At 31.7% G+C, this 16,751-nt stretch overlaps 1 non-coding gene across 1 annotated transcript; it reads right to left on the reverse strand.

Moving 5' to 3' along the window:
• Positions 1–4,178: 4,178 nt before the first annotated feature.
• On the reverse strand, positions 4,179–4,285 carry LOC128032169 (small nucleolar RNA R71). Its single transcript, XR_008188298.1, has one exon. It is a non-coding gene; the product is annotated as a small nucleolar RNA R71 (small nucleolar RNA).
• Between the last annotated feature and the right edge of the window lie 12,466 nt (positions 4,286–16,751).

Consider the following 16,751-nt stretch of genomic DNA (forward strand, 5'->3'; position numbering starts at 1 on the left):
GATATTTTAGATTAATTAATTAAATAAATATTAGTTTATTAATATTTTAATTTCATTTTTAAATGATATTTTATTATTTTATTATTATTCTATTTAGTATATATATGGAAGGAATGATGAAGAATTTTCATATTCTTCCCATGCATCTAACGTATGAAGAGAAAAGAAAGAAAGAAACTTTCTTTTCTTTACAATTTGGTCCTTTCACCAAAAAATCACCATTTTCACTTAGAAATCAAAAGAATTTTCATATCCATCAAGAGAGAAAGATAACAATGAGACAATGGGGAGCTTCAATATCAAGTTATATTCCAGAAATAGAAGCTGGAGAAGAGCGAAAATCAAGTTAAAAATTGAAATCAATAGCACAAGGTAAGAACATCAAGATTTCAATATATTTTTAAGTTTGTTATTATTGAAAAAGCATGGACATGATGTTATAGTAGAGTTTTCTTAAATTAATTCTTATGTTATTGATATATTAGTGAAGGAAATAAGAGAAAGTGATGGAAAATATTATAGACAAAAGGAATAAGGAAGTTATAAACTTAGTAATCAACATTTTGCACTAAAACAGTTTTGGACAGCAGCAGTAGGCTAACTTCAAAAAATCACCATAAATTATGGAAATCAAATTATAGGATGAAAAAAATATGGAATTAAATCTTATTAAGTCTAGTTTCTCATAGAAGAAACGATGTAAGTAATGGAATTGTAAATTATGAGATATAATAAATTATGTGAGACAAGTTCAGAATGAATTCGGGTTCCCCTATTCTGAATTTGGAAAATCATCAAAAACTAGAGAAAAATAATTATGGGCTTAAATTTATATGTTTAAAATCCTGAATGAGTCTATTTTCAAGATAAAAAAACAGAAACATCATCCGAATCCTGTACGAGGAGACAATTATTTTTTAGTGAAGAAGGGAAGAACTATCAGACAGCAGAACATGGATGAATTTATAGAATAAACTGTACTTATTTGCTAAACCAAAAATTCTAAAAATTTTATAGTAAAACTATATGTGAGTTTATTTTTAGATAAAATTAATGGATCTCAATTTGGAGTTACATATCTAAAGATATAAATAATTTTGTGACAATAACTCAAGTGGACACTTTGAATGAACAAATAAATAAATAGTGAAATTATAGATAATGTTACATATAAGCATGTTATATACATTAAGGATGTGGAATTGAGAGGAGGAGGAGGAAAATATATGATTATTCAACTAGCATGAGTTTTCATTAAAATGGCTAATTTGCATGTTTTAGGTTCAGGACTAAATTGAATAAAAGTAATATTTTAAGGGTAAATTTGTAAAAATGTCAAAAGTGACCAAATTGCATGAAATGAATTGTTTTATTATTTAAATTAATAAATTGAATGAAATATTAATTTATATCAAGATTGAGTGGAAATTGAAGGAAAATAGAAAATTACCAAAATATCCCTCAATTTTGGTATTTCTACAATTTAGCCTCGGTAAGTTTGTGTAACTTGAATTATATTCTTAGATGATTGAAATATATATATTGGATTGAGAAATTGATTTGAATTGTGAACATGAGAAATTGTGAATTAAATGAAATGGAAATGAATCTTTGAATTACATGAGTAAATATCGGGTCTCGTAGGCCCTATTTGTTATGAATATAATATTTCGAGGAAATGCTATAAAGAATTATAAAAGCACGTTAATAATTTAAAAGTTTTAATTCAGATGAAATTTTGTAACTTTGTTTAATACGTATGCAAATGTATGTCTTCTAGTAATGCCTCGTACCCTATTCCGGCATCAAATACGGGTAAGGGATGTTACAATGTGACATTGCCAGAGTCGGTCATAACGTTTCGACCGGGTTTGGGGTCTTATATATTTTATTTTTAAGCTCTAAAGCTGGCCATGCATGATTAAATTAAATAATAAAATATAAAGTTATATTTAATAATTCATTTTTAACATTTCATTAATAAATTAGGTTTTAATTAATTAAGTAAATTGATTAATTAAAGTGGTTAAATTATATTATTTGGTCCTCTAAACTATCTACTATTTTTGGACAGGTCTGAGAGTTTTCTTCTAATTGCAAAACCGTCCAAATTGGGGACCAAGTCAACCCAATTTTTGGCTGCACATGGATGTTATAAACCATTTTTTTTGGTTTAATTATATAATGTCCTTGAAGAGTTAAATAAATCGGAGATTTTCCTGAAGATTTGCTGATGACTGAGTCTTAGTCCTGAGTTGTTGTGGCACTCAAATTGACCAAAAATCAAGGAAAAATCAGCCATCTTTCCTCAACTCATGGCCAGCCACTCTTGGAGGAAGTTTCAAAGAATGGACACTCCTATTTTTAGCAAACTAGCTCCCTTACCTCACCTATAAATAAGAGCTAATTTCTCACTTTTTCCATCATCCCTCATCCCATCATCTCTCACTCATTCATCACTCTCTCAACTCCTTTAGCTATCTTTCCCCTTCATCATCCTTGCATAAGGATTTTATCAATTAAGCCTCGTAAAAGAACCCTTGGTCGGCCACCTTGGAGAGCCATCAGCAAAGGAGCAACGCGAAGAAGCGAAAGAGCCTCGTCAGTCAAAGTCTTGGGTGATAGCAACTCTGAATTGGGTTTAATCTTTCTTTTTCTTTAAATTTAATTTAAAGATGTTTGCTATGTGTTCTTTGTTCTTGTTTACAACAATGATAGCTTAAATTTATTTAAGCTGGGATGATTATTTTGATTACATAATATTTATTTAATTCATGCTTATAATATTTGTGCCTCAATCGATCATGTTTTCAATTAAAATAAAGTTTGTATTTCGTTCATACGTGATTGAAATGCACCTGAATTAGCTGAGCGATCCTAACCAGACGACAGCTATTGGACGCATAATTGAAATGTGCATGCTCAATTTAGATCCTAACCCGATTGAATTGTAGGTTGCATAACAGCTCTAACCAAGCTCTATTATCTGCATAGTTTTTAGATTTGTGTGATTAAATTGTTTCAAACCTAACACGTCCATCTTACCTCACACGAATGCTAAGAAACCCTTAGTAAATAAGGATCAATAAAATGCGTATTTACTAAGTAAAGGATTCCGAAAGGACCTAATGTGGTTTCCAAACTCATGAAAGATAAAGTTGCCATGGAATGTTTTTTCGAATGTTATTAAGCATGTTGATAATAAATTGAGTTTAATTAAAGTAATAGTCCTAGTTTATTTATGTTATAATTTTTGCAAATTGTGTTTAATTTTACTAAGATCTATTTCATTCATATAGTTTGCATACTTAGGATAATTTGCATTAGCGATCATTGTATTTGGTTTAATATATTGTAATCACCAGTTCTCAACTATATTGTGTTTTTATTTACCAAATTGTTAATAAAATTTTGCAAATTAAGTGACTTAGCACAAATACAATCCCTGTGGAGATGATAACTCGATACTTACTTATTACTTGATAACGATTGTGTACACTTGCACAAACCCTAGTGTTACAACTTTTTGGCGCCGTTGTCGATGATTGTCAACTGTTTCCATAGTCATTTTTTTCGTGAAATTATTTATTTTCAATTTGATTTATTTCTAACATTACTAACTTATTCTTTTTAATTTTTGTGATTGTCTTCTCAAGTGTTTATGAACCTAGATCGAATTATCGATTTACTCTCTGTAGACCCTAAAATTGAGCGAACTTTCAGATAAAGAAGACATGAACAAACAGCTCAAAGACAAGTCGAGATGGACCTTGGAAATCAGAATCAAGACCAAGGTAATGAAGCTGATTATGTACGAAATCAGAAAATATGTTGTGCAACTTTTCAGTGAGTTAAACCCAGGAATTAGAAGGCTAGATATTGAGGCAACCCAGTTGGAATTGAAACCAGTGATGTTTCAAATGCTACAAACGGTGGGCCAATTTAGTGGTATGCCCACGGAAGATCCACATCTCTACCTTCGATTGTTTATAGAGGTGACTTATTCATTCAAGATAGTCGATGTGATTAAAGATGCACTGAGGTTGAATTTGTTTCCGTACTCGTTGCGAGATCGAGCACGAGCATAGCTAAATTCATTGCCTTCAAGTTTCATATCTACATGTCAAGAATTAGCAGAGAGATTTTTGGTTTAGTATTTCCCTCCCAGCAAAAATGCTAAGTTGAGGAACGAGATCACAACTTTCCAACAATTGGATGACGAGTCTTTGTATTAGGCTTGAGAGCAATTCAAGGAGTTACTTCGTGAGTGTCCTCATCATGGGATTCCTCACTGTATCCAGTTGGAGACATTCTAAAATGGTCTCAATGCACATACAAGATTGATGGTAAATGCTTCTGCGAATGGTGCAATTTTGTCTAAGTCTTATAATGAGGCTTATGAGATCATCGAGAGGATCGCAAGTAATAACTATCAATGGCCAACAAATCGAACAGCTTCAGGAAGACGCGTAGCCGGAGTTCATGAAGTTGACTTCTTCACTTCGTTATCAGCTCAGGTATCGTCTATTTCCTCTATGCTAAAACAGTTAACTGCTAATAGTACAAATAATTTTGCAGCTTAACCACCAAGTCCGTTTGAAGTAGTTTCCTGTGTGTACTGTGGGGAAGGTCATTCTTTTGAGAATTGTCCATCAAATCCCGAGTCAGTGAACTATGTGAAGAACCAATATCAAAATAGGAGTGGACAAGGACCCTAGTCCAACTTCTACAATCCTTCATGGCATAATCATTCTATCTTTTCTTGGAGCAACCAAGGAAATGAACCAAACAACAACTTACTGCAACAAAGACCCAACCAATCTCAAGGGTTTAATCAGCAAGCTCCAAAACCACCTCAAGCTGAGGCATCAAACAGTTTGGAGAATTTGTTGAAAGCGTATATGGCAAAGAATGATGCTTTGATCCAAAGTCAAGCAACAACACTGAAAAATTTGGAAAACCAAATGGGTCAGTTGACTACGGAGCTTCGTAATAAATAGCAAGGAATCCTGCCGAGCAATACTGAGAATGCAAGGAATTTGGGTAAAGAATATATCAAGGTAGTGGCATTGCGAAGTGGTAAGACTCTGGAACCCCGATTGATTGATGTTGAAGATGAGTATGTTGAAAAGGAGGAAAGTCAACCAGATGTTGAAGTTCCTACACCAAAGGAATCAGAATCTGCAAAGTGTGACAAGGTAAACCCTAACTTAGTGAATTCAGATATTTTAACATCTTCTTTGGATGCAGATTTACCTACTCAGAAAAGTTGTTCAGTTCAACCGAAAGTGTAACACCCCTAACCCGTATCTATTGCCAGAATAGGATTATAGAGCATTACCGGAGTTTACAAATTAATTTACAGACATTTCATTTCATCAAGCATTCATATTTAAAATCAATCAAAATCAAAACATTAATGAGCTAACGTTGGCCAATTTAACTTATACATGCCATTCAATGCATTATTCCCCTAACATGCATAAACTCAACATTCAAGTTAGTTCAATAATTTCCAAGTATCAATAATATATATACCAAGATTGATGAGCTCATCAATACCATGATTTTCATTCCCTTGTTATTTTTCCATATTTATCCCGTTGAACTTCTTGGAATTTCGATGGATTTTCAGGGGTACACTTTAGTGTACAAATCCGAGTCCGTCAATTCATATTCATGTGCGCACATTTCCATTTCAGAGAGCACACTCCCGCGAACCTCATCCTTACAGTGGGATTACCAGTCCAGGCTAAATCCCCTGTAATATAAAATCATAGAGTATTGTTGGGATTACCAAGCAAAGCTAAATTCCACAACGACAATTACTTTAATGAGCTTGGATCCAATTACCACCAAAGCTAAATTGAGACCTAATTTGGATTCCTCGTTTGGGCTAAATCCATTTTCCACATATTCTTCGGGAGGGATATATCAGAATAGGATCACCCGTCTGGGCTAAATCCTTTTTACCGTCAATTCCTTTTCAGATATCCATCGAATTTTCCTTTTATTCAATCAGGATTTATTTTCTCTTTTCATCAAGAATATCAATACTTCATAAATTATCATACAATAAATATCCAAATCATATTCACATCAAGAAAAATATATTTCAAGCATTTAAGAATATAATTCAAGTTACACGAACTTACCAGCTAAATTGCAAAAATACCAGAATTCAGGGACATTTTGGTAATTTTCTATTTTCCTCGAATTTCCACCCAATCTTGATCTAAATTAATATTTCATTCAATTTATTAATTTAAATAATAAAACAATTCATTTCATGCAATTTGGTCTCTTTTGACATTTTTACAAATTTACCCTTAAAATATTACTTTCATTCAATTTAGTCATTGAACCTAAAACATGCAAATTAGCCATTTTTAATGAAAACTCATGCCAGTTGAATAATCATATATTTTCCTCCTCCTCCTCTCCATTCCACATCCTTAATGTATAAAATGACTTATATGTAACATTATATATAATTTCACTATTTATTTATTTGTTCATTCAAAACTATCCCTTGAGTCGTCATAGTCACAAAATTATTTATATCTTGAGCTACGTAACTCAAGATATGTTAATTTTCTCTAAAACTAGACTTACATGTATTCTTACTATAAAATTTTTAGAATTTTTGTTTAACCAATAAGTACATTTTATTCTTTAAAGTTTCCCTATTTCACTGCTTAACATTTTGACCCTCTTTGCTAAAAATTAATTATCTCTTTTACAGAATTTAGATGATGTTCTCGTTTGTTTATATTGAAAATAGACTCATTAAGGAATTTAAAATATAAATTATAACCCATAATTATTTTTTACAATTTTAATGATTTTTCCAATTCGAATAGGGGAACCCGAATTCATTCTAAACTTGTCTCACAAAATTTATTATATCTCATTATTTAAAATTCCATTACCTACATCGTTTCTTCTATGAAAACTAGACTCAATAATATTTAATTCCATTTTTATTCATACTCTAATTGATTTCCACGATTTATGGTGATTTTTCAAATTTAACCTCATTGCTATCCAAAACTATTTTAGTGCAAAATGTTGATTACTAAATTTATAACAACCTTATTCCTTTCTCTATAATATTTCCCATCACTTTCTCTTATTTTCCATCACTAATATATCAAAACATAAGACCTTATATAATAAAACTCTACTATAACATCATTTCTATACTTTTCAATAATATCACACTTAAAAATATGTTGAAATCTTGATGTTCTTACCTTATCCTATTGGTTTCAACCTTTAACTTGATTTTCTCTCTCCTCCAGCTTCTATTTCTTGAATCTAACTTGATATTCTAGCTCCCCATAGTCTTTTTGTTATCTTTCTCTCTTGATGACTATGGAAATTCTTTTGATTTCTAGGTGAAAATGGTAAATTTTTGGTGGAAGGACCAAATTGTAAAGAAAGCAAAACTTTCTTTCTTCTCTTCCCTTCTAACGTGAAATGCATGCGAAAGATGATGATTTCTCTTCATCTTTCCCCCCTTTTATATTAATCATTTAATAATAAAATAATACTAAAAATCTTAATAAAATATTAACTAAATAACATTAATCTAATTAATTAATTAAAAATATCACCAACATCATCATTACCTTCTAGAATTCTCTCTCTAATTGACCATTTTGCCCTTTATAATCTTTTAAAATTTTATCCTAGAGTCATCACTTAATTTGGTAAAATTGTAATTTAGTCCCTCAAAATTCTTCACATTTTGGTCCTAATTCATCCATTTTCCTTAGTTTCTAGATTATTCCACCATTAAAATATTTACACTATTGGTCCTTCAAATTTTTGTATTTACACTTTAACCCCTCAAATTTTGAGTATTTACTCTTAGGCAACAAAATTTTTCTCACTTTTTCGATTTAATCCTTTCTTGAATTAATATGTCATAATATACTTCCCAATGTTGACATAACTCAAAATTACCCTTTTTATCACTTTATTTCCTTATTTTACTATATCAGGAATATTATCTTACTTTCTTATTGTAGTAATTTTTAGGGTATTACAGAAAGTTTCATTACTTCCATATTCGCAAAGATTGCAGCAACACAAGCAGAAACAAGAGGTGCAGTTCAAGAAGTTTTTGGATGTTCTGAAGCAGTTACACATTAATATTCCGTTGGTGGAGGCTTTAGAACAAATGTCAAATTATGTGAAGTTTATGAAGGATATACTGTCCAAGAAAAAATGACTGAGTGAGTATGAGACTGTTGCCTTGACAAAGGAGTGCAGTGTGTTCCTGCAGAACAAACTGCCATCAAAATTGAAAGACCCAGGAAGCTTTACTATACCCTATAACATTGGTGAATCTTACTGTGGTAAAGCTTTGTGTGACTTAGGAGCGAGTATCAACTTGATGCCTAAGCCTATTTTCAAGATGTTAGGGATAGGTGAAGTAAGACCTACAATTGTGACGCTTCAGCTAGCGGATCGATCGTTAGCATATCCCAACGGAAAGATCAATGATGTTTTGGTAAGAGCCGATAAATTTATTTTCTTGTTGATTTCATTATTTTAGATTTTGAAGTAGATAAAGAAGTGCCAATTATCCTTGGAAGACCTTTCCTAGCCATGGGGAGAACGTTAATTGATGTGCAGAAAGGCGAACTCACCATGCGAGTTCAAGACGACCAGGTAACTTTTAACATTTTTAAAGTGATGAAATTTCTCGATCTGGCAGAGGAGTGTATAGTTATGGAAGAGATAGAAACCTTGGTTTCTATAGAAAGAAATTTTGAAGAAGATCCATTGGAGAAAGCCTTAGATCTTGACCCTTTGGAGGATGAAGAAGGTAAAGAAAACATAGCTTTGATGGAAGCCAATCCGGGAAAGTTTATGCAATCCACACGGTTTGAATCGTTGGAGTTGAAAGTTAGAGAATTTGTGCAACCCAAGTTGTCGATTGAAAAACCACCTAAACTCGAACTAAATGTACTTCCTTCCAATTTGAAGTACGTTTATTTAGGTGACTTTTTTATTTTGCCTGTGATTATTTCAGCAGAACTAACAAAAGATCAAGAGGAACAACTGATTGCTATTTTAAAGAAATTTAAGAAAGCAATTGGTTGGACTATAGCTGATATTCGAGGTATAAGCCCTTCATTTTGCATACACAAAATCATTTTAGAGGAAGATGAAATAGCTCGAATTGATGGGCAAAGGAGGCTCAATCCTATTATGGAAGAAGTTGTGAGGAAGGAATTGATCAAATGGTTAGATGCAAGAATCATCTATCCTATTTTAGATAGTTCGTGGGTAAGTTCGGTGCAGCGTGTGCCGAAGAAAGGTGGAATCACGGTTGTTAAAAATTATTGTAACGAGATAATTGCAATGAGAACTATTACTGGTTGGAGAATCTATATTGATTACAGAAATTTGAACAAAGCCACTCGGAAGGACCATTTTCTGGATCAGATGTTAGATCCTAAGGTAGTCATTTGATTCCTACATAAGCATGTGTTTAAACAATTTGGGACACCAAGAGCTATTATTAGTGATGAAGGTTCTCACTTTGTGAACAAATGGCTTAAGTGGTTGCTTGAAAAATATGATATGAAGCACAAGATTGCTACTGCCTATCATCCCAGTCTAATGGGCAAGTTGAAAGAGTGAATCACGAAATCAAAGGTATCCTTGAAAAGGTAGCACGCCCTAGCAGAAAAGATTGGTCTCAAAGGCTCGATGATGCATTATAGGCCTATCAAATATAAGACTCTGTTACGAATGACTCCTTATCAGTTAGTCTTTGGAAAGGTATGTCATTTACCATTAGAATTGGAGAATAAAGCTCACTGGCCTTTAAAACAGTTGAACTTTGATCTTAAGCAAGCCGGTGAGAGAAGAATGTTACAACTGGATGAGTTGGAAGAGCTGAGGTTGTTTTCCTATGAGAATGCCAAAATGTGCAAAGAAATATCAAAGAGATGGCATGATACTCATATACAACCTTGCGAGTTTAAAGAAGGTCAGAAGGTGTTGTTGTTTAATTCAAGCTGAAGTTAATTCCTGTGAAGCTGAAATCCCGATGGAAAGGACCCTATACCATCTACCGAGTTTATCCTTATGGAGCTATTGAATTGTATGACAATTATGGAGGTACGTTTAAAGTTAATGGTCAACGTCTCAAACATTACTAGGATGGTGAAGATGAGCGAATTGAATCCTCACACATCTTAACAGACCCTTAATTTTTCATGAACTCATTGTGTAAATAAATAAATAATTAGAATTTATTTTCTTAATTTAATACATTTAATTAATTCTGTCTAAGGAGATTGGAACTTAAGCGGGACCGCTGTGACCCCTCCAACCTTTCCTGGGAATTAATTTAATGTAATTTGTTAAGAAGAAAGTTTCTAATTAAGACTTAATTTTTTTAATTTCATTTGTGCTGTTTAAATTTTGAAGTTAATAAAGAGGGTCAAATTTGGCCCAAGTACTAATCAGTTTTTTTTTAAGATACAATTTGAGTTTGAGGCCCAATACAACAAAAAGGAGGGAAAATCTATGCCTTGTCGTCACACCTATTACTTGCCGCCCAAGTTACTTTAATGTAGCTAATTTTTTGCTACATGTTGCCCTAATTTTTCCCTATATAAACCCCTTTTCATTCTACTAATTTTCATATCCCTCAAAGTAATTTGCTTACACCCTAAAAACCCTTAAACCTCTCTTTTGTGTCGTCAACCTGAAATCCCGAAAGAAACCCTAGCTCTTTTCTTCTTTTTGCTGAAATTCCCTATTACTGCCACAAAGAGATCGTCGTCGCATCATCCTTGCTGTCGCAAGATTTTTGTTAGTAAGTTATACCTACTTTGCCGATTTCTCTTTTCTCTCTTGTGCAGAAACTCTGCCGAATTTTTGGGAAAATACCATGTATCGCAAAAGAACTAGATCGTCAAATACTACTCCTGAAAACTCGATTATGGTTAATGAAAAAGTGAAAGAGTGGTTTGATTCAATTTTCAAGCATCAACCTATGATGCTGGAAAAAGGTTTTAAACTGAAGAACAATGATATGATGGTTATTCCTATGCCAATTAGAAAGATAATCAATGCTCTCAAGTGGGAACGATTCTGTGATGCTCATTCACTCCCCGATGATGAACTAGTTCGAGAATTCTATGCTAGTTTGACTACGTAAGATGCTACTGAAGTCATCGTTCGAAAGAAAAAGGTACCTCTTACTTCTAAGTCCATCAATGATTTGTTTAATTTACCTTATGTTGAAGAAGATGAGTACTACCCAATGATGAACAATATCAATTGGAATTTTCTTCAACAAGTGCTTGATGTTGTGACAAATCCGGGATCCCAATGGATTATAAGAAAGTATGGAAGTCATTCTTGTCGAAGAGAATACTTAAAACCAGTAGCAAAGGTATGGTTTTATTTTGTTCGCTACAGTTTTATGCCTATCTCACACAGTTCCACCATCTCGATGGAACGAATGCTCTTGTTATATGCAATTTTGACAGAAAAGTTCATTAATGTTGGGAAAATTTTCCTTAAGGAGATTCATGATTGCGCTAAAAAGAAGGCATGAAGTGCTTATTTTCCATCATTAATCACTTTACTTTGCTTAAGGGCCCGTGTTAAAACACAAGCAAATCTGAAGGGGTAGTATGTCTAAGGGTGCATTACAAGTCATGATCTTGAAAGATTAGTAGAGAGAGTGCATGAGCTGAACCAAGGAGAGCAAAAGGAAACCAACTAAGCCAGAAACCGAAGATTCAACAAAAAAAACTGAAACTGAAACTGAAGCTAATTCAGTTGCAGACTCTGAAGAAGAAGAATCTGATAAGGAACCAAATAGTCCTCAACTAGCTGAAGAAGCTGGAAACTCTGAACCTAGGGTTGAGCTAGAAGAAGAACCAATCAAGCTAAGTGTCGAACCTGAATATAAAACTCCCATGCTGACTTCTGAAAGTACTTGAAGGAAATCAGAGTTGTCAATTTTGATGGATATGTGCAAGTTCATGAACAATCAACAACAAACTTATTGGAAATATGCAACAATTAGAGATGATTCAGTTTGAAATACTTTTAAGAATATCTTTAATACTTTTGTTCCTGAGTTCCCAGATGCTATCTTTGAGACATGGACGAAAGAGACTGACGATGCAAGCGAAGATGGAGCTAAAGAAGACAAGGGGAATAAGTCAGAAAAATAAAAGGGGGGTTCTTGTCTTGTTATTTATTTAATTATTTTTAGGTATTTAGGAATTTATTTCTTTAGTAATTAGAATTTAATTTTTGCAAAATAAAACATAGCAAGCATGAATAAATACTTCTTTAGAAAGAAAAAGATTAAGTGATGTGGCAATAGGAATGAACATGTCTAAGATTGGGTTATTAGGAAAGACTTGGTATTTAAGCAGTCTTAATGACTCACCTCTCTTTCTTTACTACCCTACCTGGTGTTCAGTTTTCATTCATTACTTTATTCTCTCAATAAGGACATTGCTTCTTTTTAAAGGGGGGTAAGGCAAATAATTGCTCAAATTTTTAAAAATTTTCAAGTGTATTTCAAATCATTTCCTTCATAAGTATGTTTTAATAAATGAATGTTTAGAGAAATTCTTTTTAATAAGATAGCTTGTATGCAAGCATGAATGATGATTTTATTTGAGTGGTTGCATGTTATCATGAAAAATATAATGTTTTTATGATCTTAGTCTTAGGTAAGGTTTGCCACGAAAACTTAGTTTCTCTTGAGATTAGACATGCATGAAGGTTTATATCTTTAGAATTGACTTAGTAACTTTCTTGAGGCGAAATCCTAGGGGACATAAAAATCTAAAATGATATAGGCACCATTTTTCTTTGGATCGTTTGAGCCTTTTCAAGCCACCTTATGATATTAGACCCTTAAAACTATAATTTTGAGCTTAAAGACCTGTTCATTGTAATAAACCTACATTATAAGCTAGTGCCATCTTTTTAAAATTATCCTAATTTTGTGCACCTATCTTGATTAAAGTTGTCTTGGGAATCAACATTCAGGGAAATTTTCATAAAGATGTATGTGATCATACTTTAAAAAAACAAAAAGAAAGAGTGAAGAAAAATTTTCTCAGTCTCCAAAAAGAAAATGTATGAGTATGAGTTCAAAATAAGTTTGGGGTAGTTCCACAGGTTCACTTGAAAAAAGGGGTTGAATTTCGAGAAATCCAAGACAAGTTAAAGGTTAAGATTTTGAAATCGAGATGTCTCATCTCTTAAAATCCCCACCTTTAAACGAGCCCCATTACTACCTTATAAAATACCTATTGATTTGATGATTATGTCACCCACATTAGTGGAGAGGAAGTATTAAGTTCAACATATGAAGATCATAAATAAGTCTTATGATTTTTTTGCTTGATTGACGAGGAATTGTGTTGAATGAAGAATATTATCTATGGCTGTGACATACATGCAAACTATGATTCATATTGATATATCATGAAACTTAGAATAAAATTTTCAGAATGTTTGAATATGAGTTACTTGTTAATAAAGGTCTATGAGCATGAATTTATTGATGCATGATTATGAAACAAAGATTGATGCTACTTACACTCTTAGCAAAATTTGTCTTAGCAAGACCTTGTGCTGTGCATGAACATTACTCAGGACGAGCAATGATTTAAGTTTGGGGGTGTGTAAACTGAAAAATATATAGGATTTTTCCTATTTAATTCATCACCTTTTTACTTAAATTTGTTGTTTAAACCAAGTAATTGTTTAATAAATTAATGAAATATGCAAAAATATGAAATTAGGACATAGAAATTATTAAAATGTGATTTTATACTTTATTATATAGTTTTCATGCATAAAATGACTTATTTTATATTGATTTGAGCATATTGTATTTTTAAGCTATAAAGTGGGCCATGCATGATTAAATTGAATAATAAAATATAACGTTATATTTAATAATTCATTTTTAATATTTCATTAATAAATTGAGTTTTAATTAATTAAGTAAATTGATTAATTAAAGTGGTTAAATTATATTATTTGGCCACTAAACTATCTACTATTTTTGTATTTGAGAGTTTTCTTCTAATTGCAAAACCGTCCAAATTGGAGACCATGTCAACCCAATTTTCGGCTGCATATGGATGTCATAAACCTTTTTTTTGTTTAATTATACAAAGTCCTTGAAGAGTTAAAGAAATCGGAGATTTTCCCGAAGATTTGCTGATGACTGAGTCTTAGTCCTGAGTTGTTGTGGCACTCAAATTGACCAAAAATCAAGGAAAAATCAGCCACCTTTCCTCAATTCATGGTCAGCCACTCTTGGAGAAAGTTTCAAAGGATGGGCACTCTTATTTTTAGCACACTAGCTCCCTTGCCTCACCTATAATAAATAAGAGCTCATTTCTCACTTTTTCAATCATCCATCATCCTATCATCTCTCACTCATTCATCATTCTCTCAACTCCTTTAGCTATCTTTCCCCTTCATCATCCTTGCATAAGGATTTTAGCAATTAGGCCTCTTAAAGAACCATTGGTTGACCACCTTGGAGAGCCATCAGCAAAGGAGCAATGCGAAGAAGCAAAGGAGCCTTGTCAGTCAGAGTCTTGGGTGACAGCCACTCTAAATTGGGTTTAATCTTTCTTTTCTTTAAATTTAATTTAAAGATGTTTGCTATGTGTTCTTTATTCTTGTTTACAACAATGATAGCTTAAATTTATTTAAGCTAGGATGATTATTTTGATTAAATAATATTTATTTGATTCATGCTTATAATGTTTGTGCCCCAATTGATCATGTTTTCAATTAACATCAAGTTTGTTTTTCATTCATACGTGATTGAAATGCACCTGAATTAGCTGAGCGATCCTAACCAGACGACGACTAATGGACGTATAATTGAAATGTGCATGCTCAATTTGGATCCTAACCCGATTGAATTACAGGTTGCATAATAACTCTAACCAAGCTCTATTATCTGCATAGTTTTTAGATTTGTGTAATTAAATTGTTTCAAACCTAACACGTCCATGTTACCTCACACGAATGCTAAGAAACCCTTAGTAAATAAGGATCAGTAAAATGCGTATTTACTAAGTAAAGGATTCCGAAAGGACCTAATGTGGTTTCCAAACTCATGAAAAATCGAGTTGCCATGGAATGTTTTTCCGAATGTTATTAAGCATGTTGGTAATAAATTGAGTTTAATTAAAGTAATTGTCCTAGTTTATTTATCTTATAATTGTTGCAAATTGTGTTATAGTATCTCTATGAATTTATAAAACCCTTCACGCATTTAGTTATTGAGATTTTTATGTAGGGATAAATATTTTTAATAGAATTTATTGGTTTAATTTTTATGTTGATTAAGATATATGATTATTACGAAATGCGAGTAAAAATATTTACTTGTCATAAACTTTGGGATTTCACCCGCCTATGATAATTTCATATCATTGTAAAATTTGAAATGAAATTATATCGTAAGAGGTGGAGTTAGAAAATGTTTATGTTTTAACCTTTATAGTTGTAAAGTTATTTTAATTTGACATTATAATATTTTGTATTTTGTTATGTTATGTTATGTTATATAAAATATATATTATCTAACCACAATGATTTATTAGTAACATTAATTTATTATTTGTTATGTTTAATATATGTTTTATTTATACCTATTCATTTTATATGAATAAATAAAATTTTAGAAGATTAGAAATTTTTTATCATTCATGCTAAAAAGAATTGCAAAACTATATATTATTTAAAAATAAATTAAGCATTCATTAGGGTTATATAATAAAATGACTATATGCTCCTAAAGAACTAATATTACATCAAACTATAAAAAAACTCTTTAAGAGCTAATATTTTACCTCCTTGTGATGCAAAATTTTGTAAAATATAATATTGTTTTTAGATCAAAAGATATATGTTGAATAAAACCTTCATGTGTTTTACATTAAAACCATATATAGAAATAACATGAGATTCTCATGTATTTGTATTATATATATTCCCCGAAGGAATACACTACACTATATGATTGAAATATCTAATGTGCTCTTGCAGTAGCAATATTGTGAAAATGAATTTAAAAGTATTTTCGAACGATCTCATACCTTCTAGTGGCTAAGCAAAATAATACGTTACTAATGAAAAACTATGAGATTCTTCTCACTAGTTTTGCTTCATTCCCTGAAATGAATGTAGTAGTACATAACAACTATGAAAAATGAAAATATAGAGATCATGATTGTTGTTGTAATTTTGGATGTAGTTGGAGACGTACTAATAATCGTTATCAAGGTGGTTATAATAGTGGTATTTCTAACTACTAGAAAAGAATAATAATGAAAAATAAGAATATTGTGGTCAAAATATTTGAAGATTTTGGCATATTCCTAAAATGAATGTTGCAAATAATTGTTTGCAAATTATATTTCATTTATTGAGTTAATAACTTATGGACTTCACATTGATGTAGACATTTCTAGAAGCAAATGTCACAATATTGCTTATATGTGAATACAAAATAAAAAGAATGACGATAAATTTATTAATTGTCAAAATTTATATTTACATTATTAGTACAGTTGAAAAACATGATTAAGTAAACCGAAGTTTACTAATACAAATACATTTACTATTTGGCATGACCAGTTAGACCATCCTGGATCATATATGATGCGAAAATTAATTGAGAATTCATATAGACATTTATTAAAGAACCA

Source organism: Gossypium raimondii, chromosome 8 (assembly GCF_025698545.1).
Source record: "Gossypium raimondii isolate GPD5lz chromosome 8, ASM2569854v1, whole genome shotgun sequence".
In the NCBI taxonomy this organism is placed as follows: Eukaryota; Viridiplantae; Streptophyta; class Magnoliopsida; order Malvales; family Malvaceae; genus Gossypium; species Gossypium raimondii.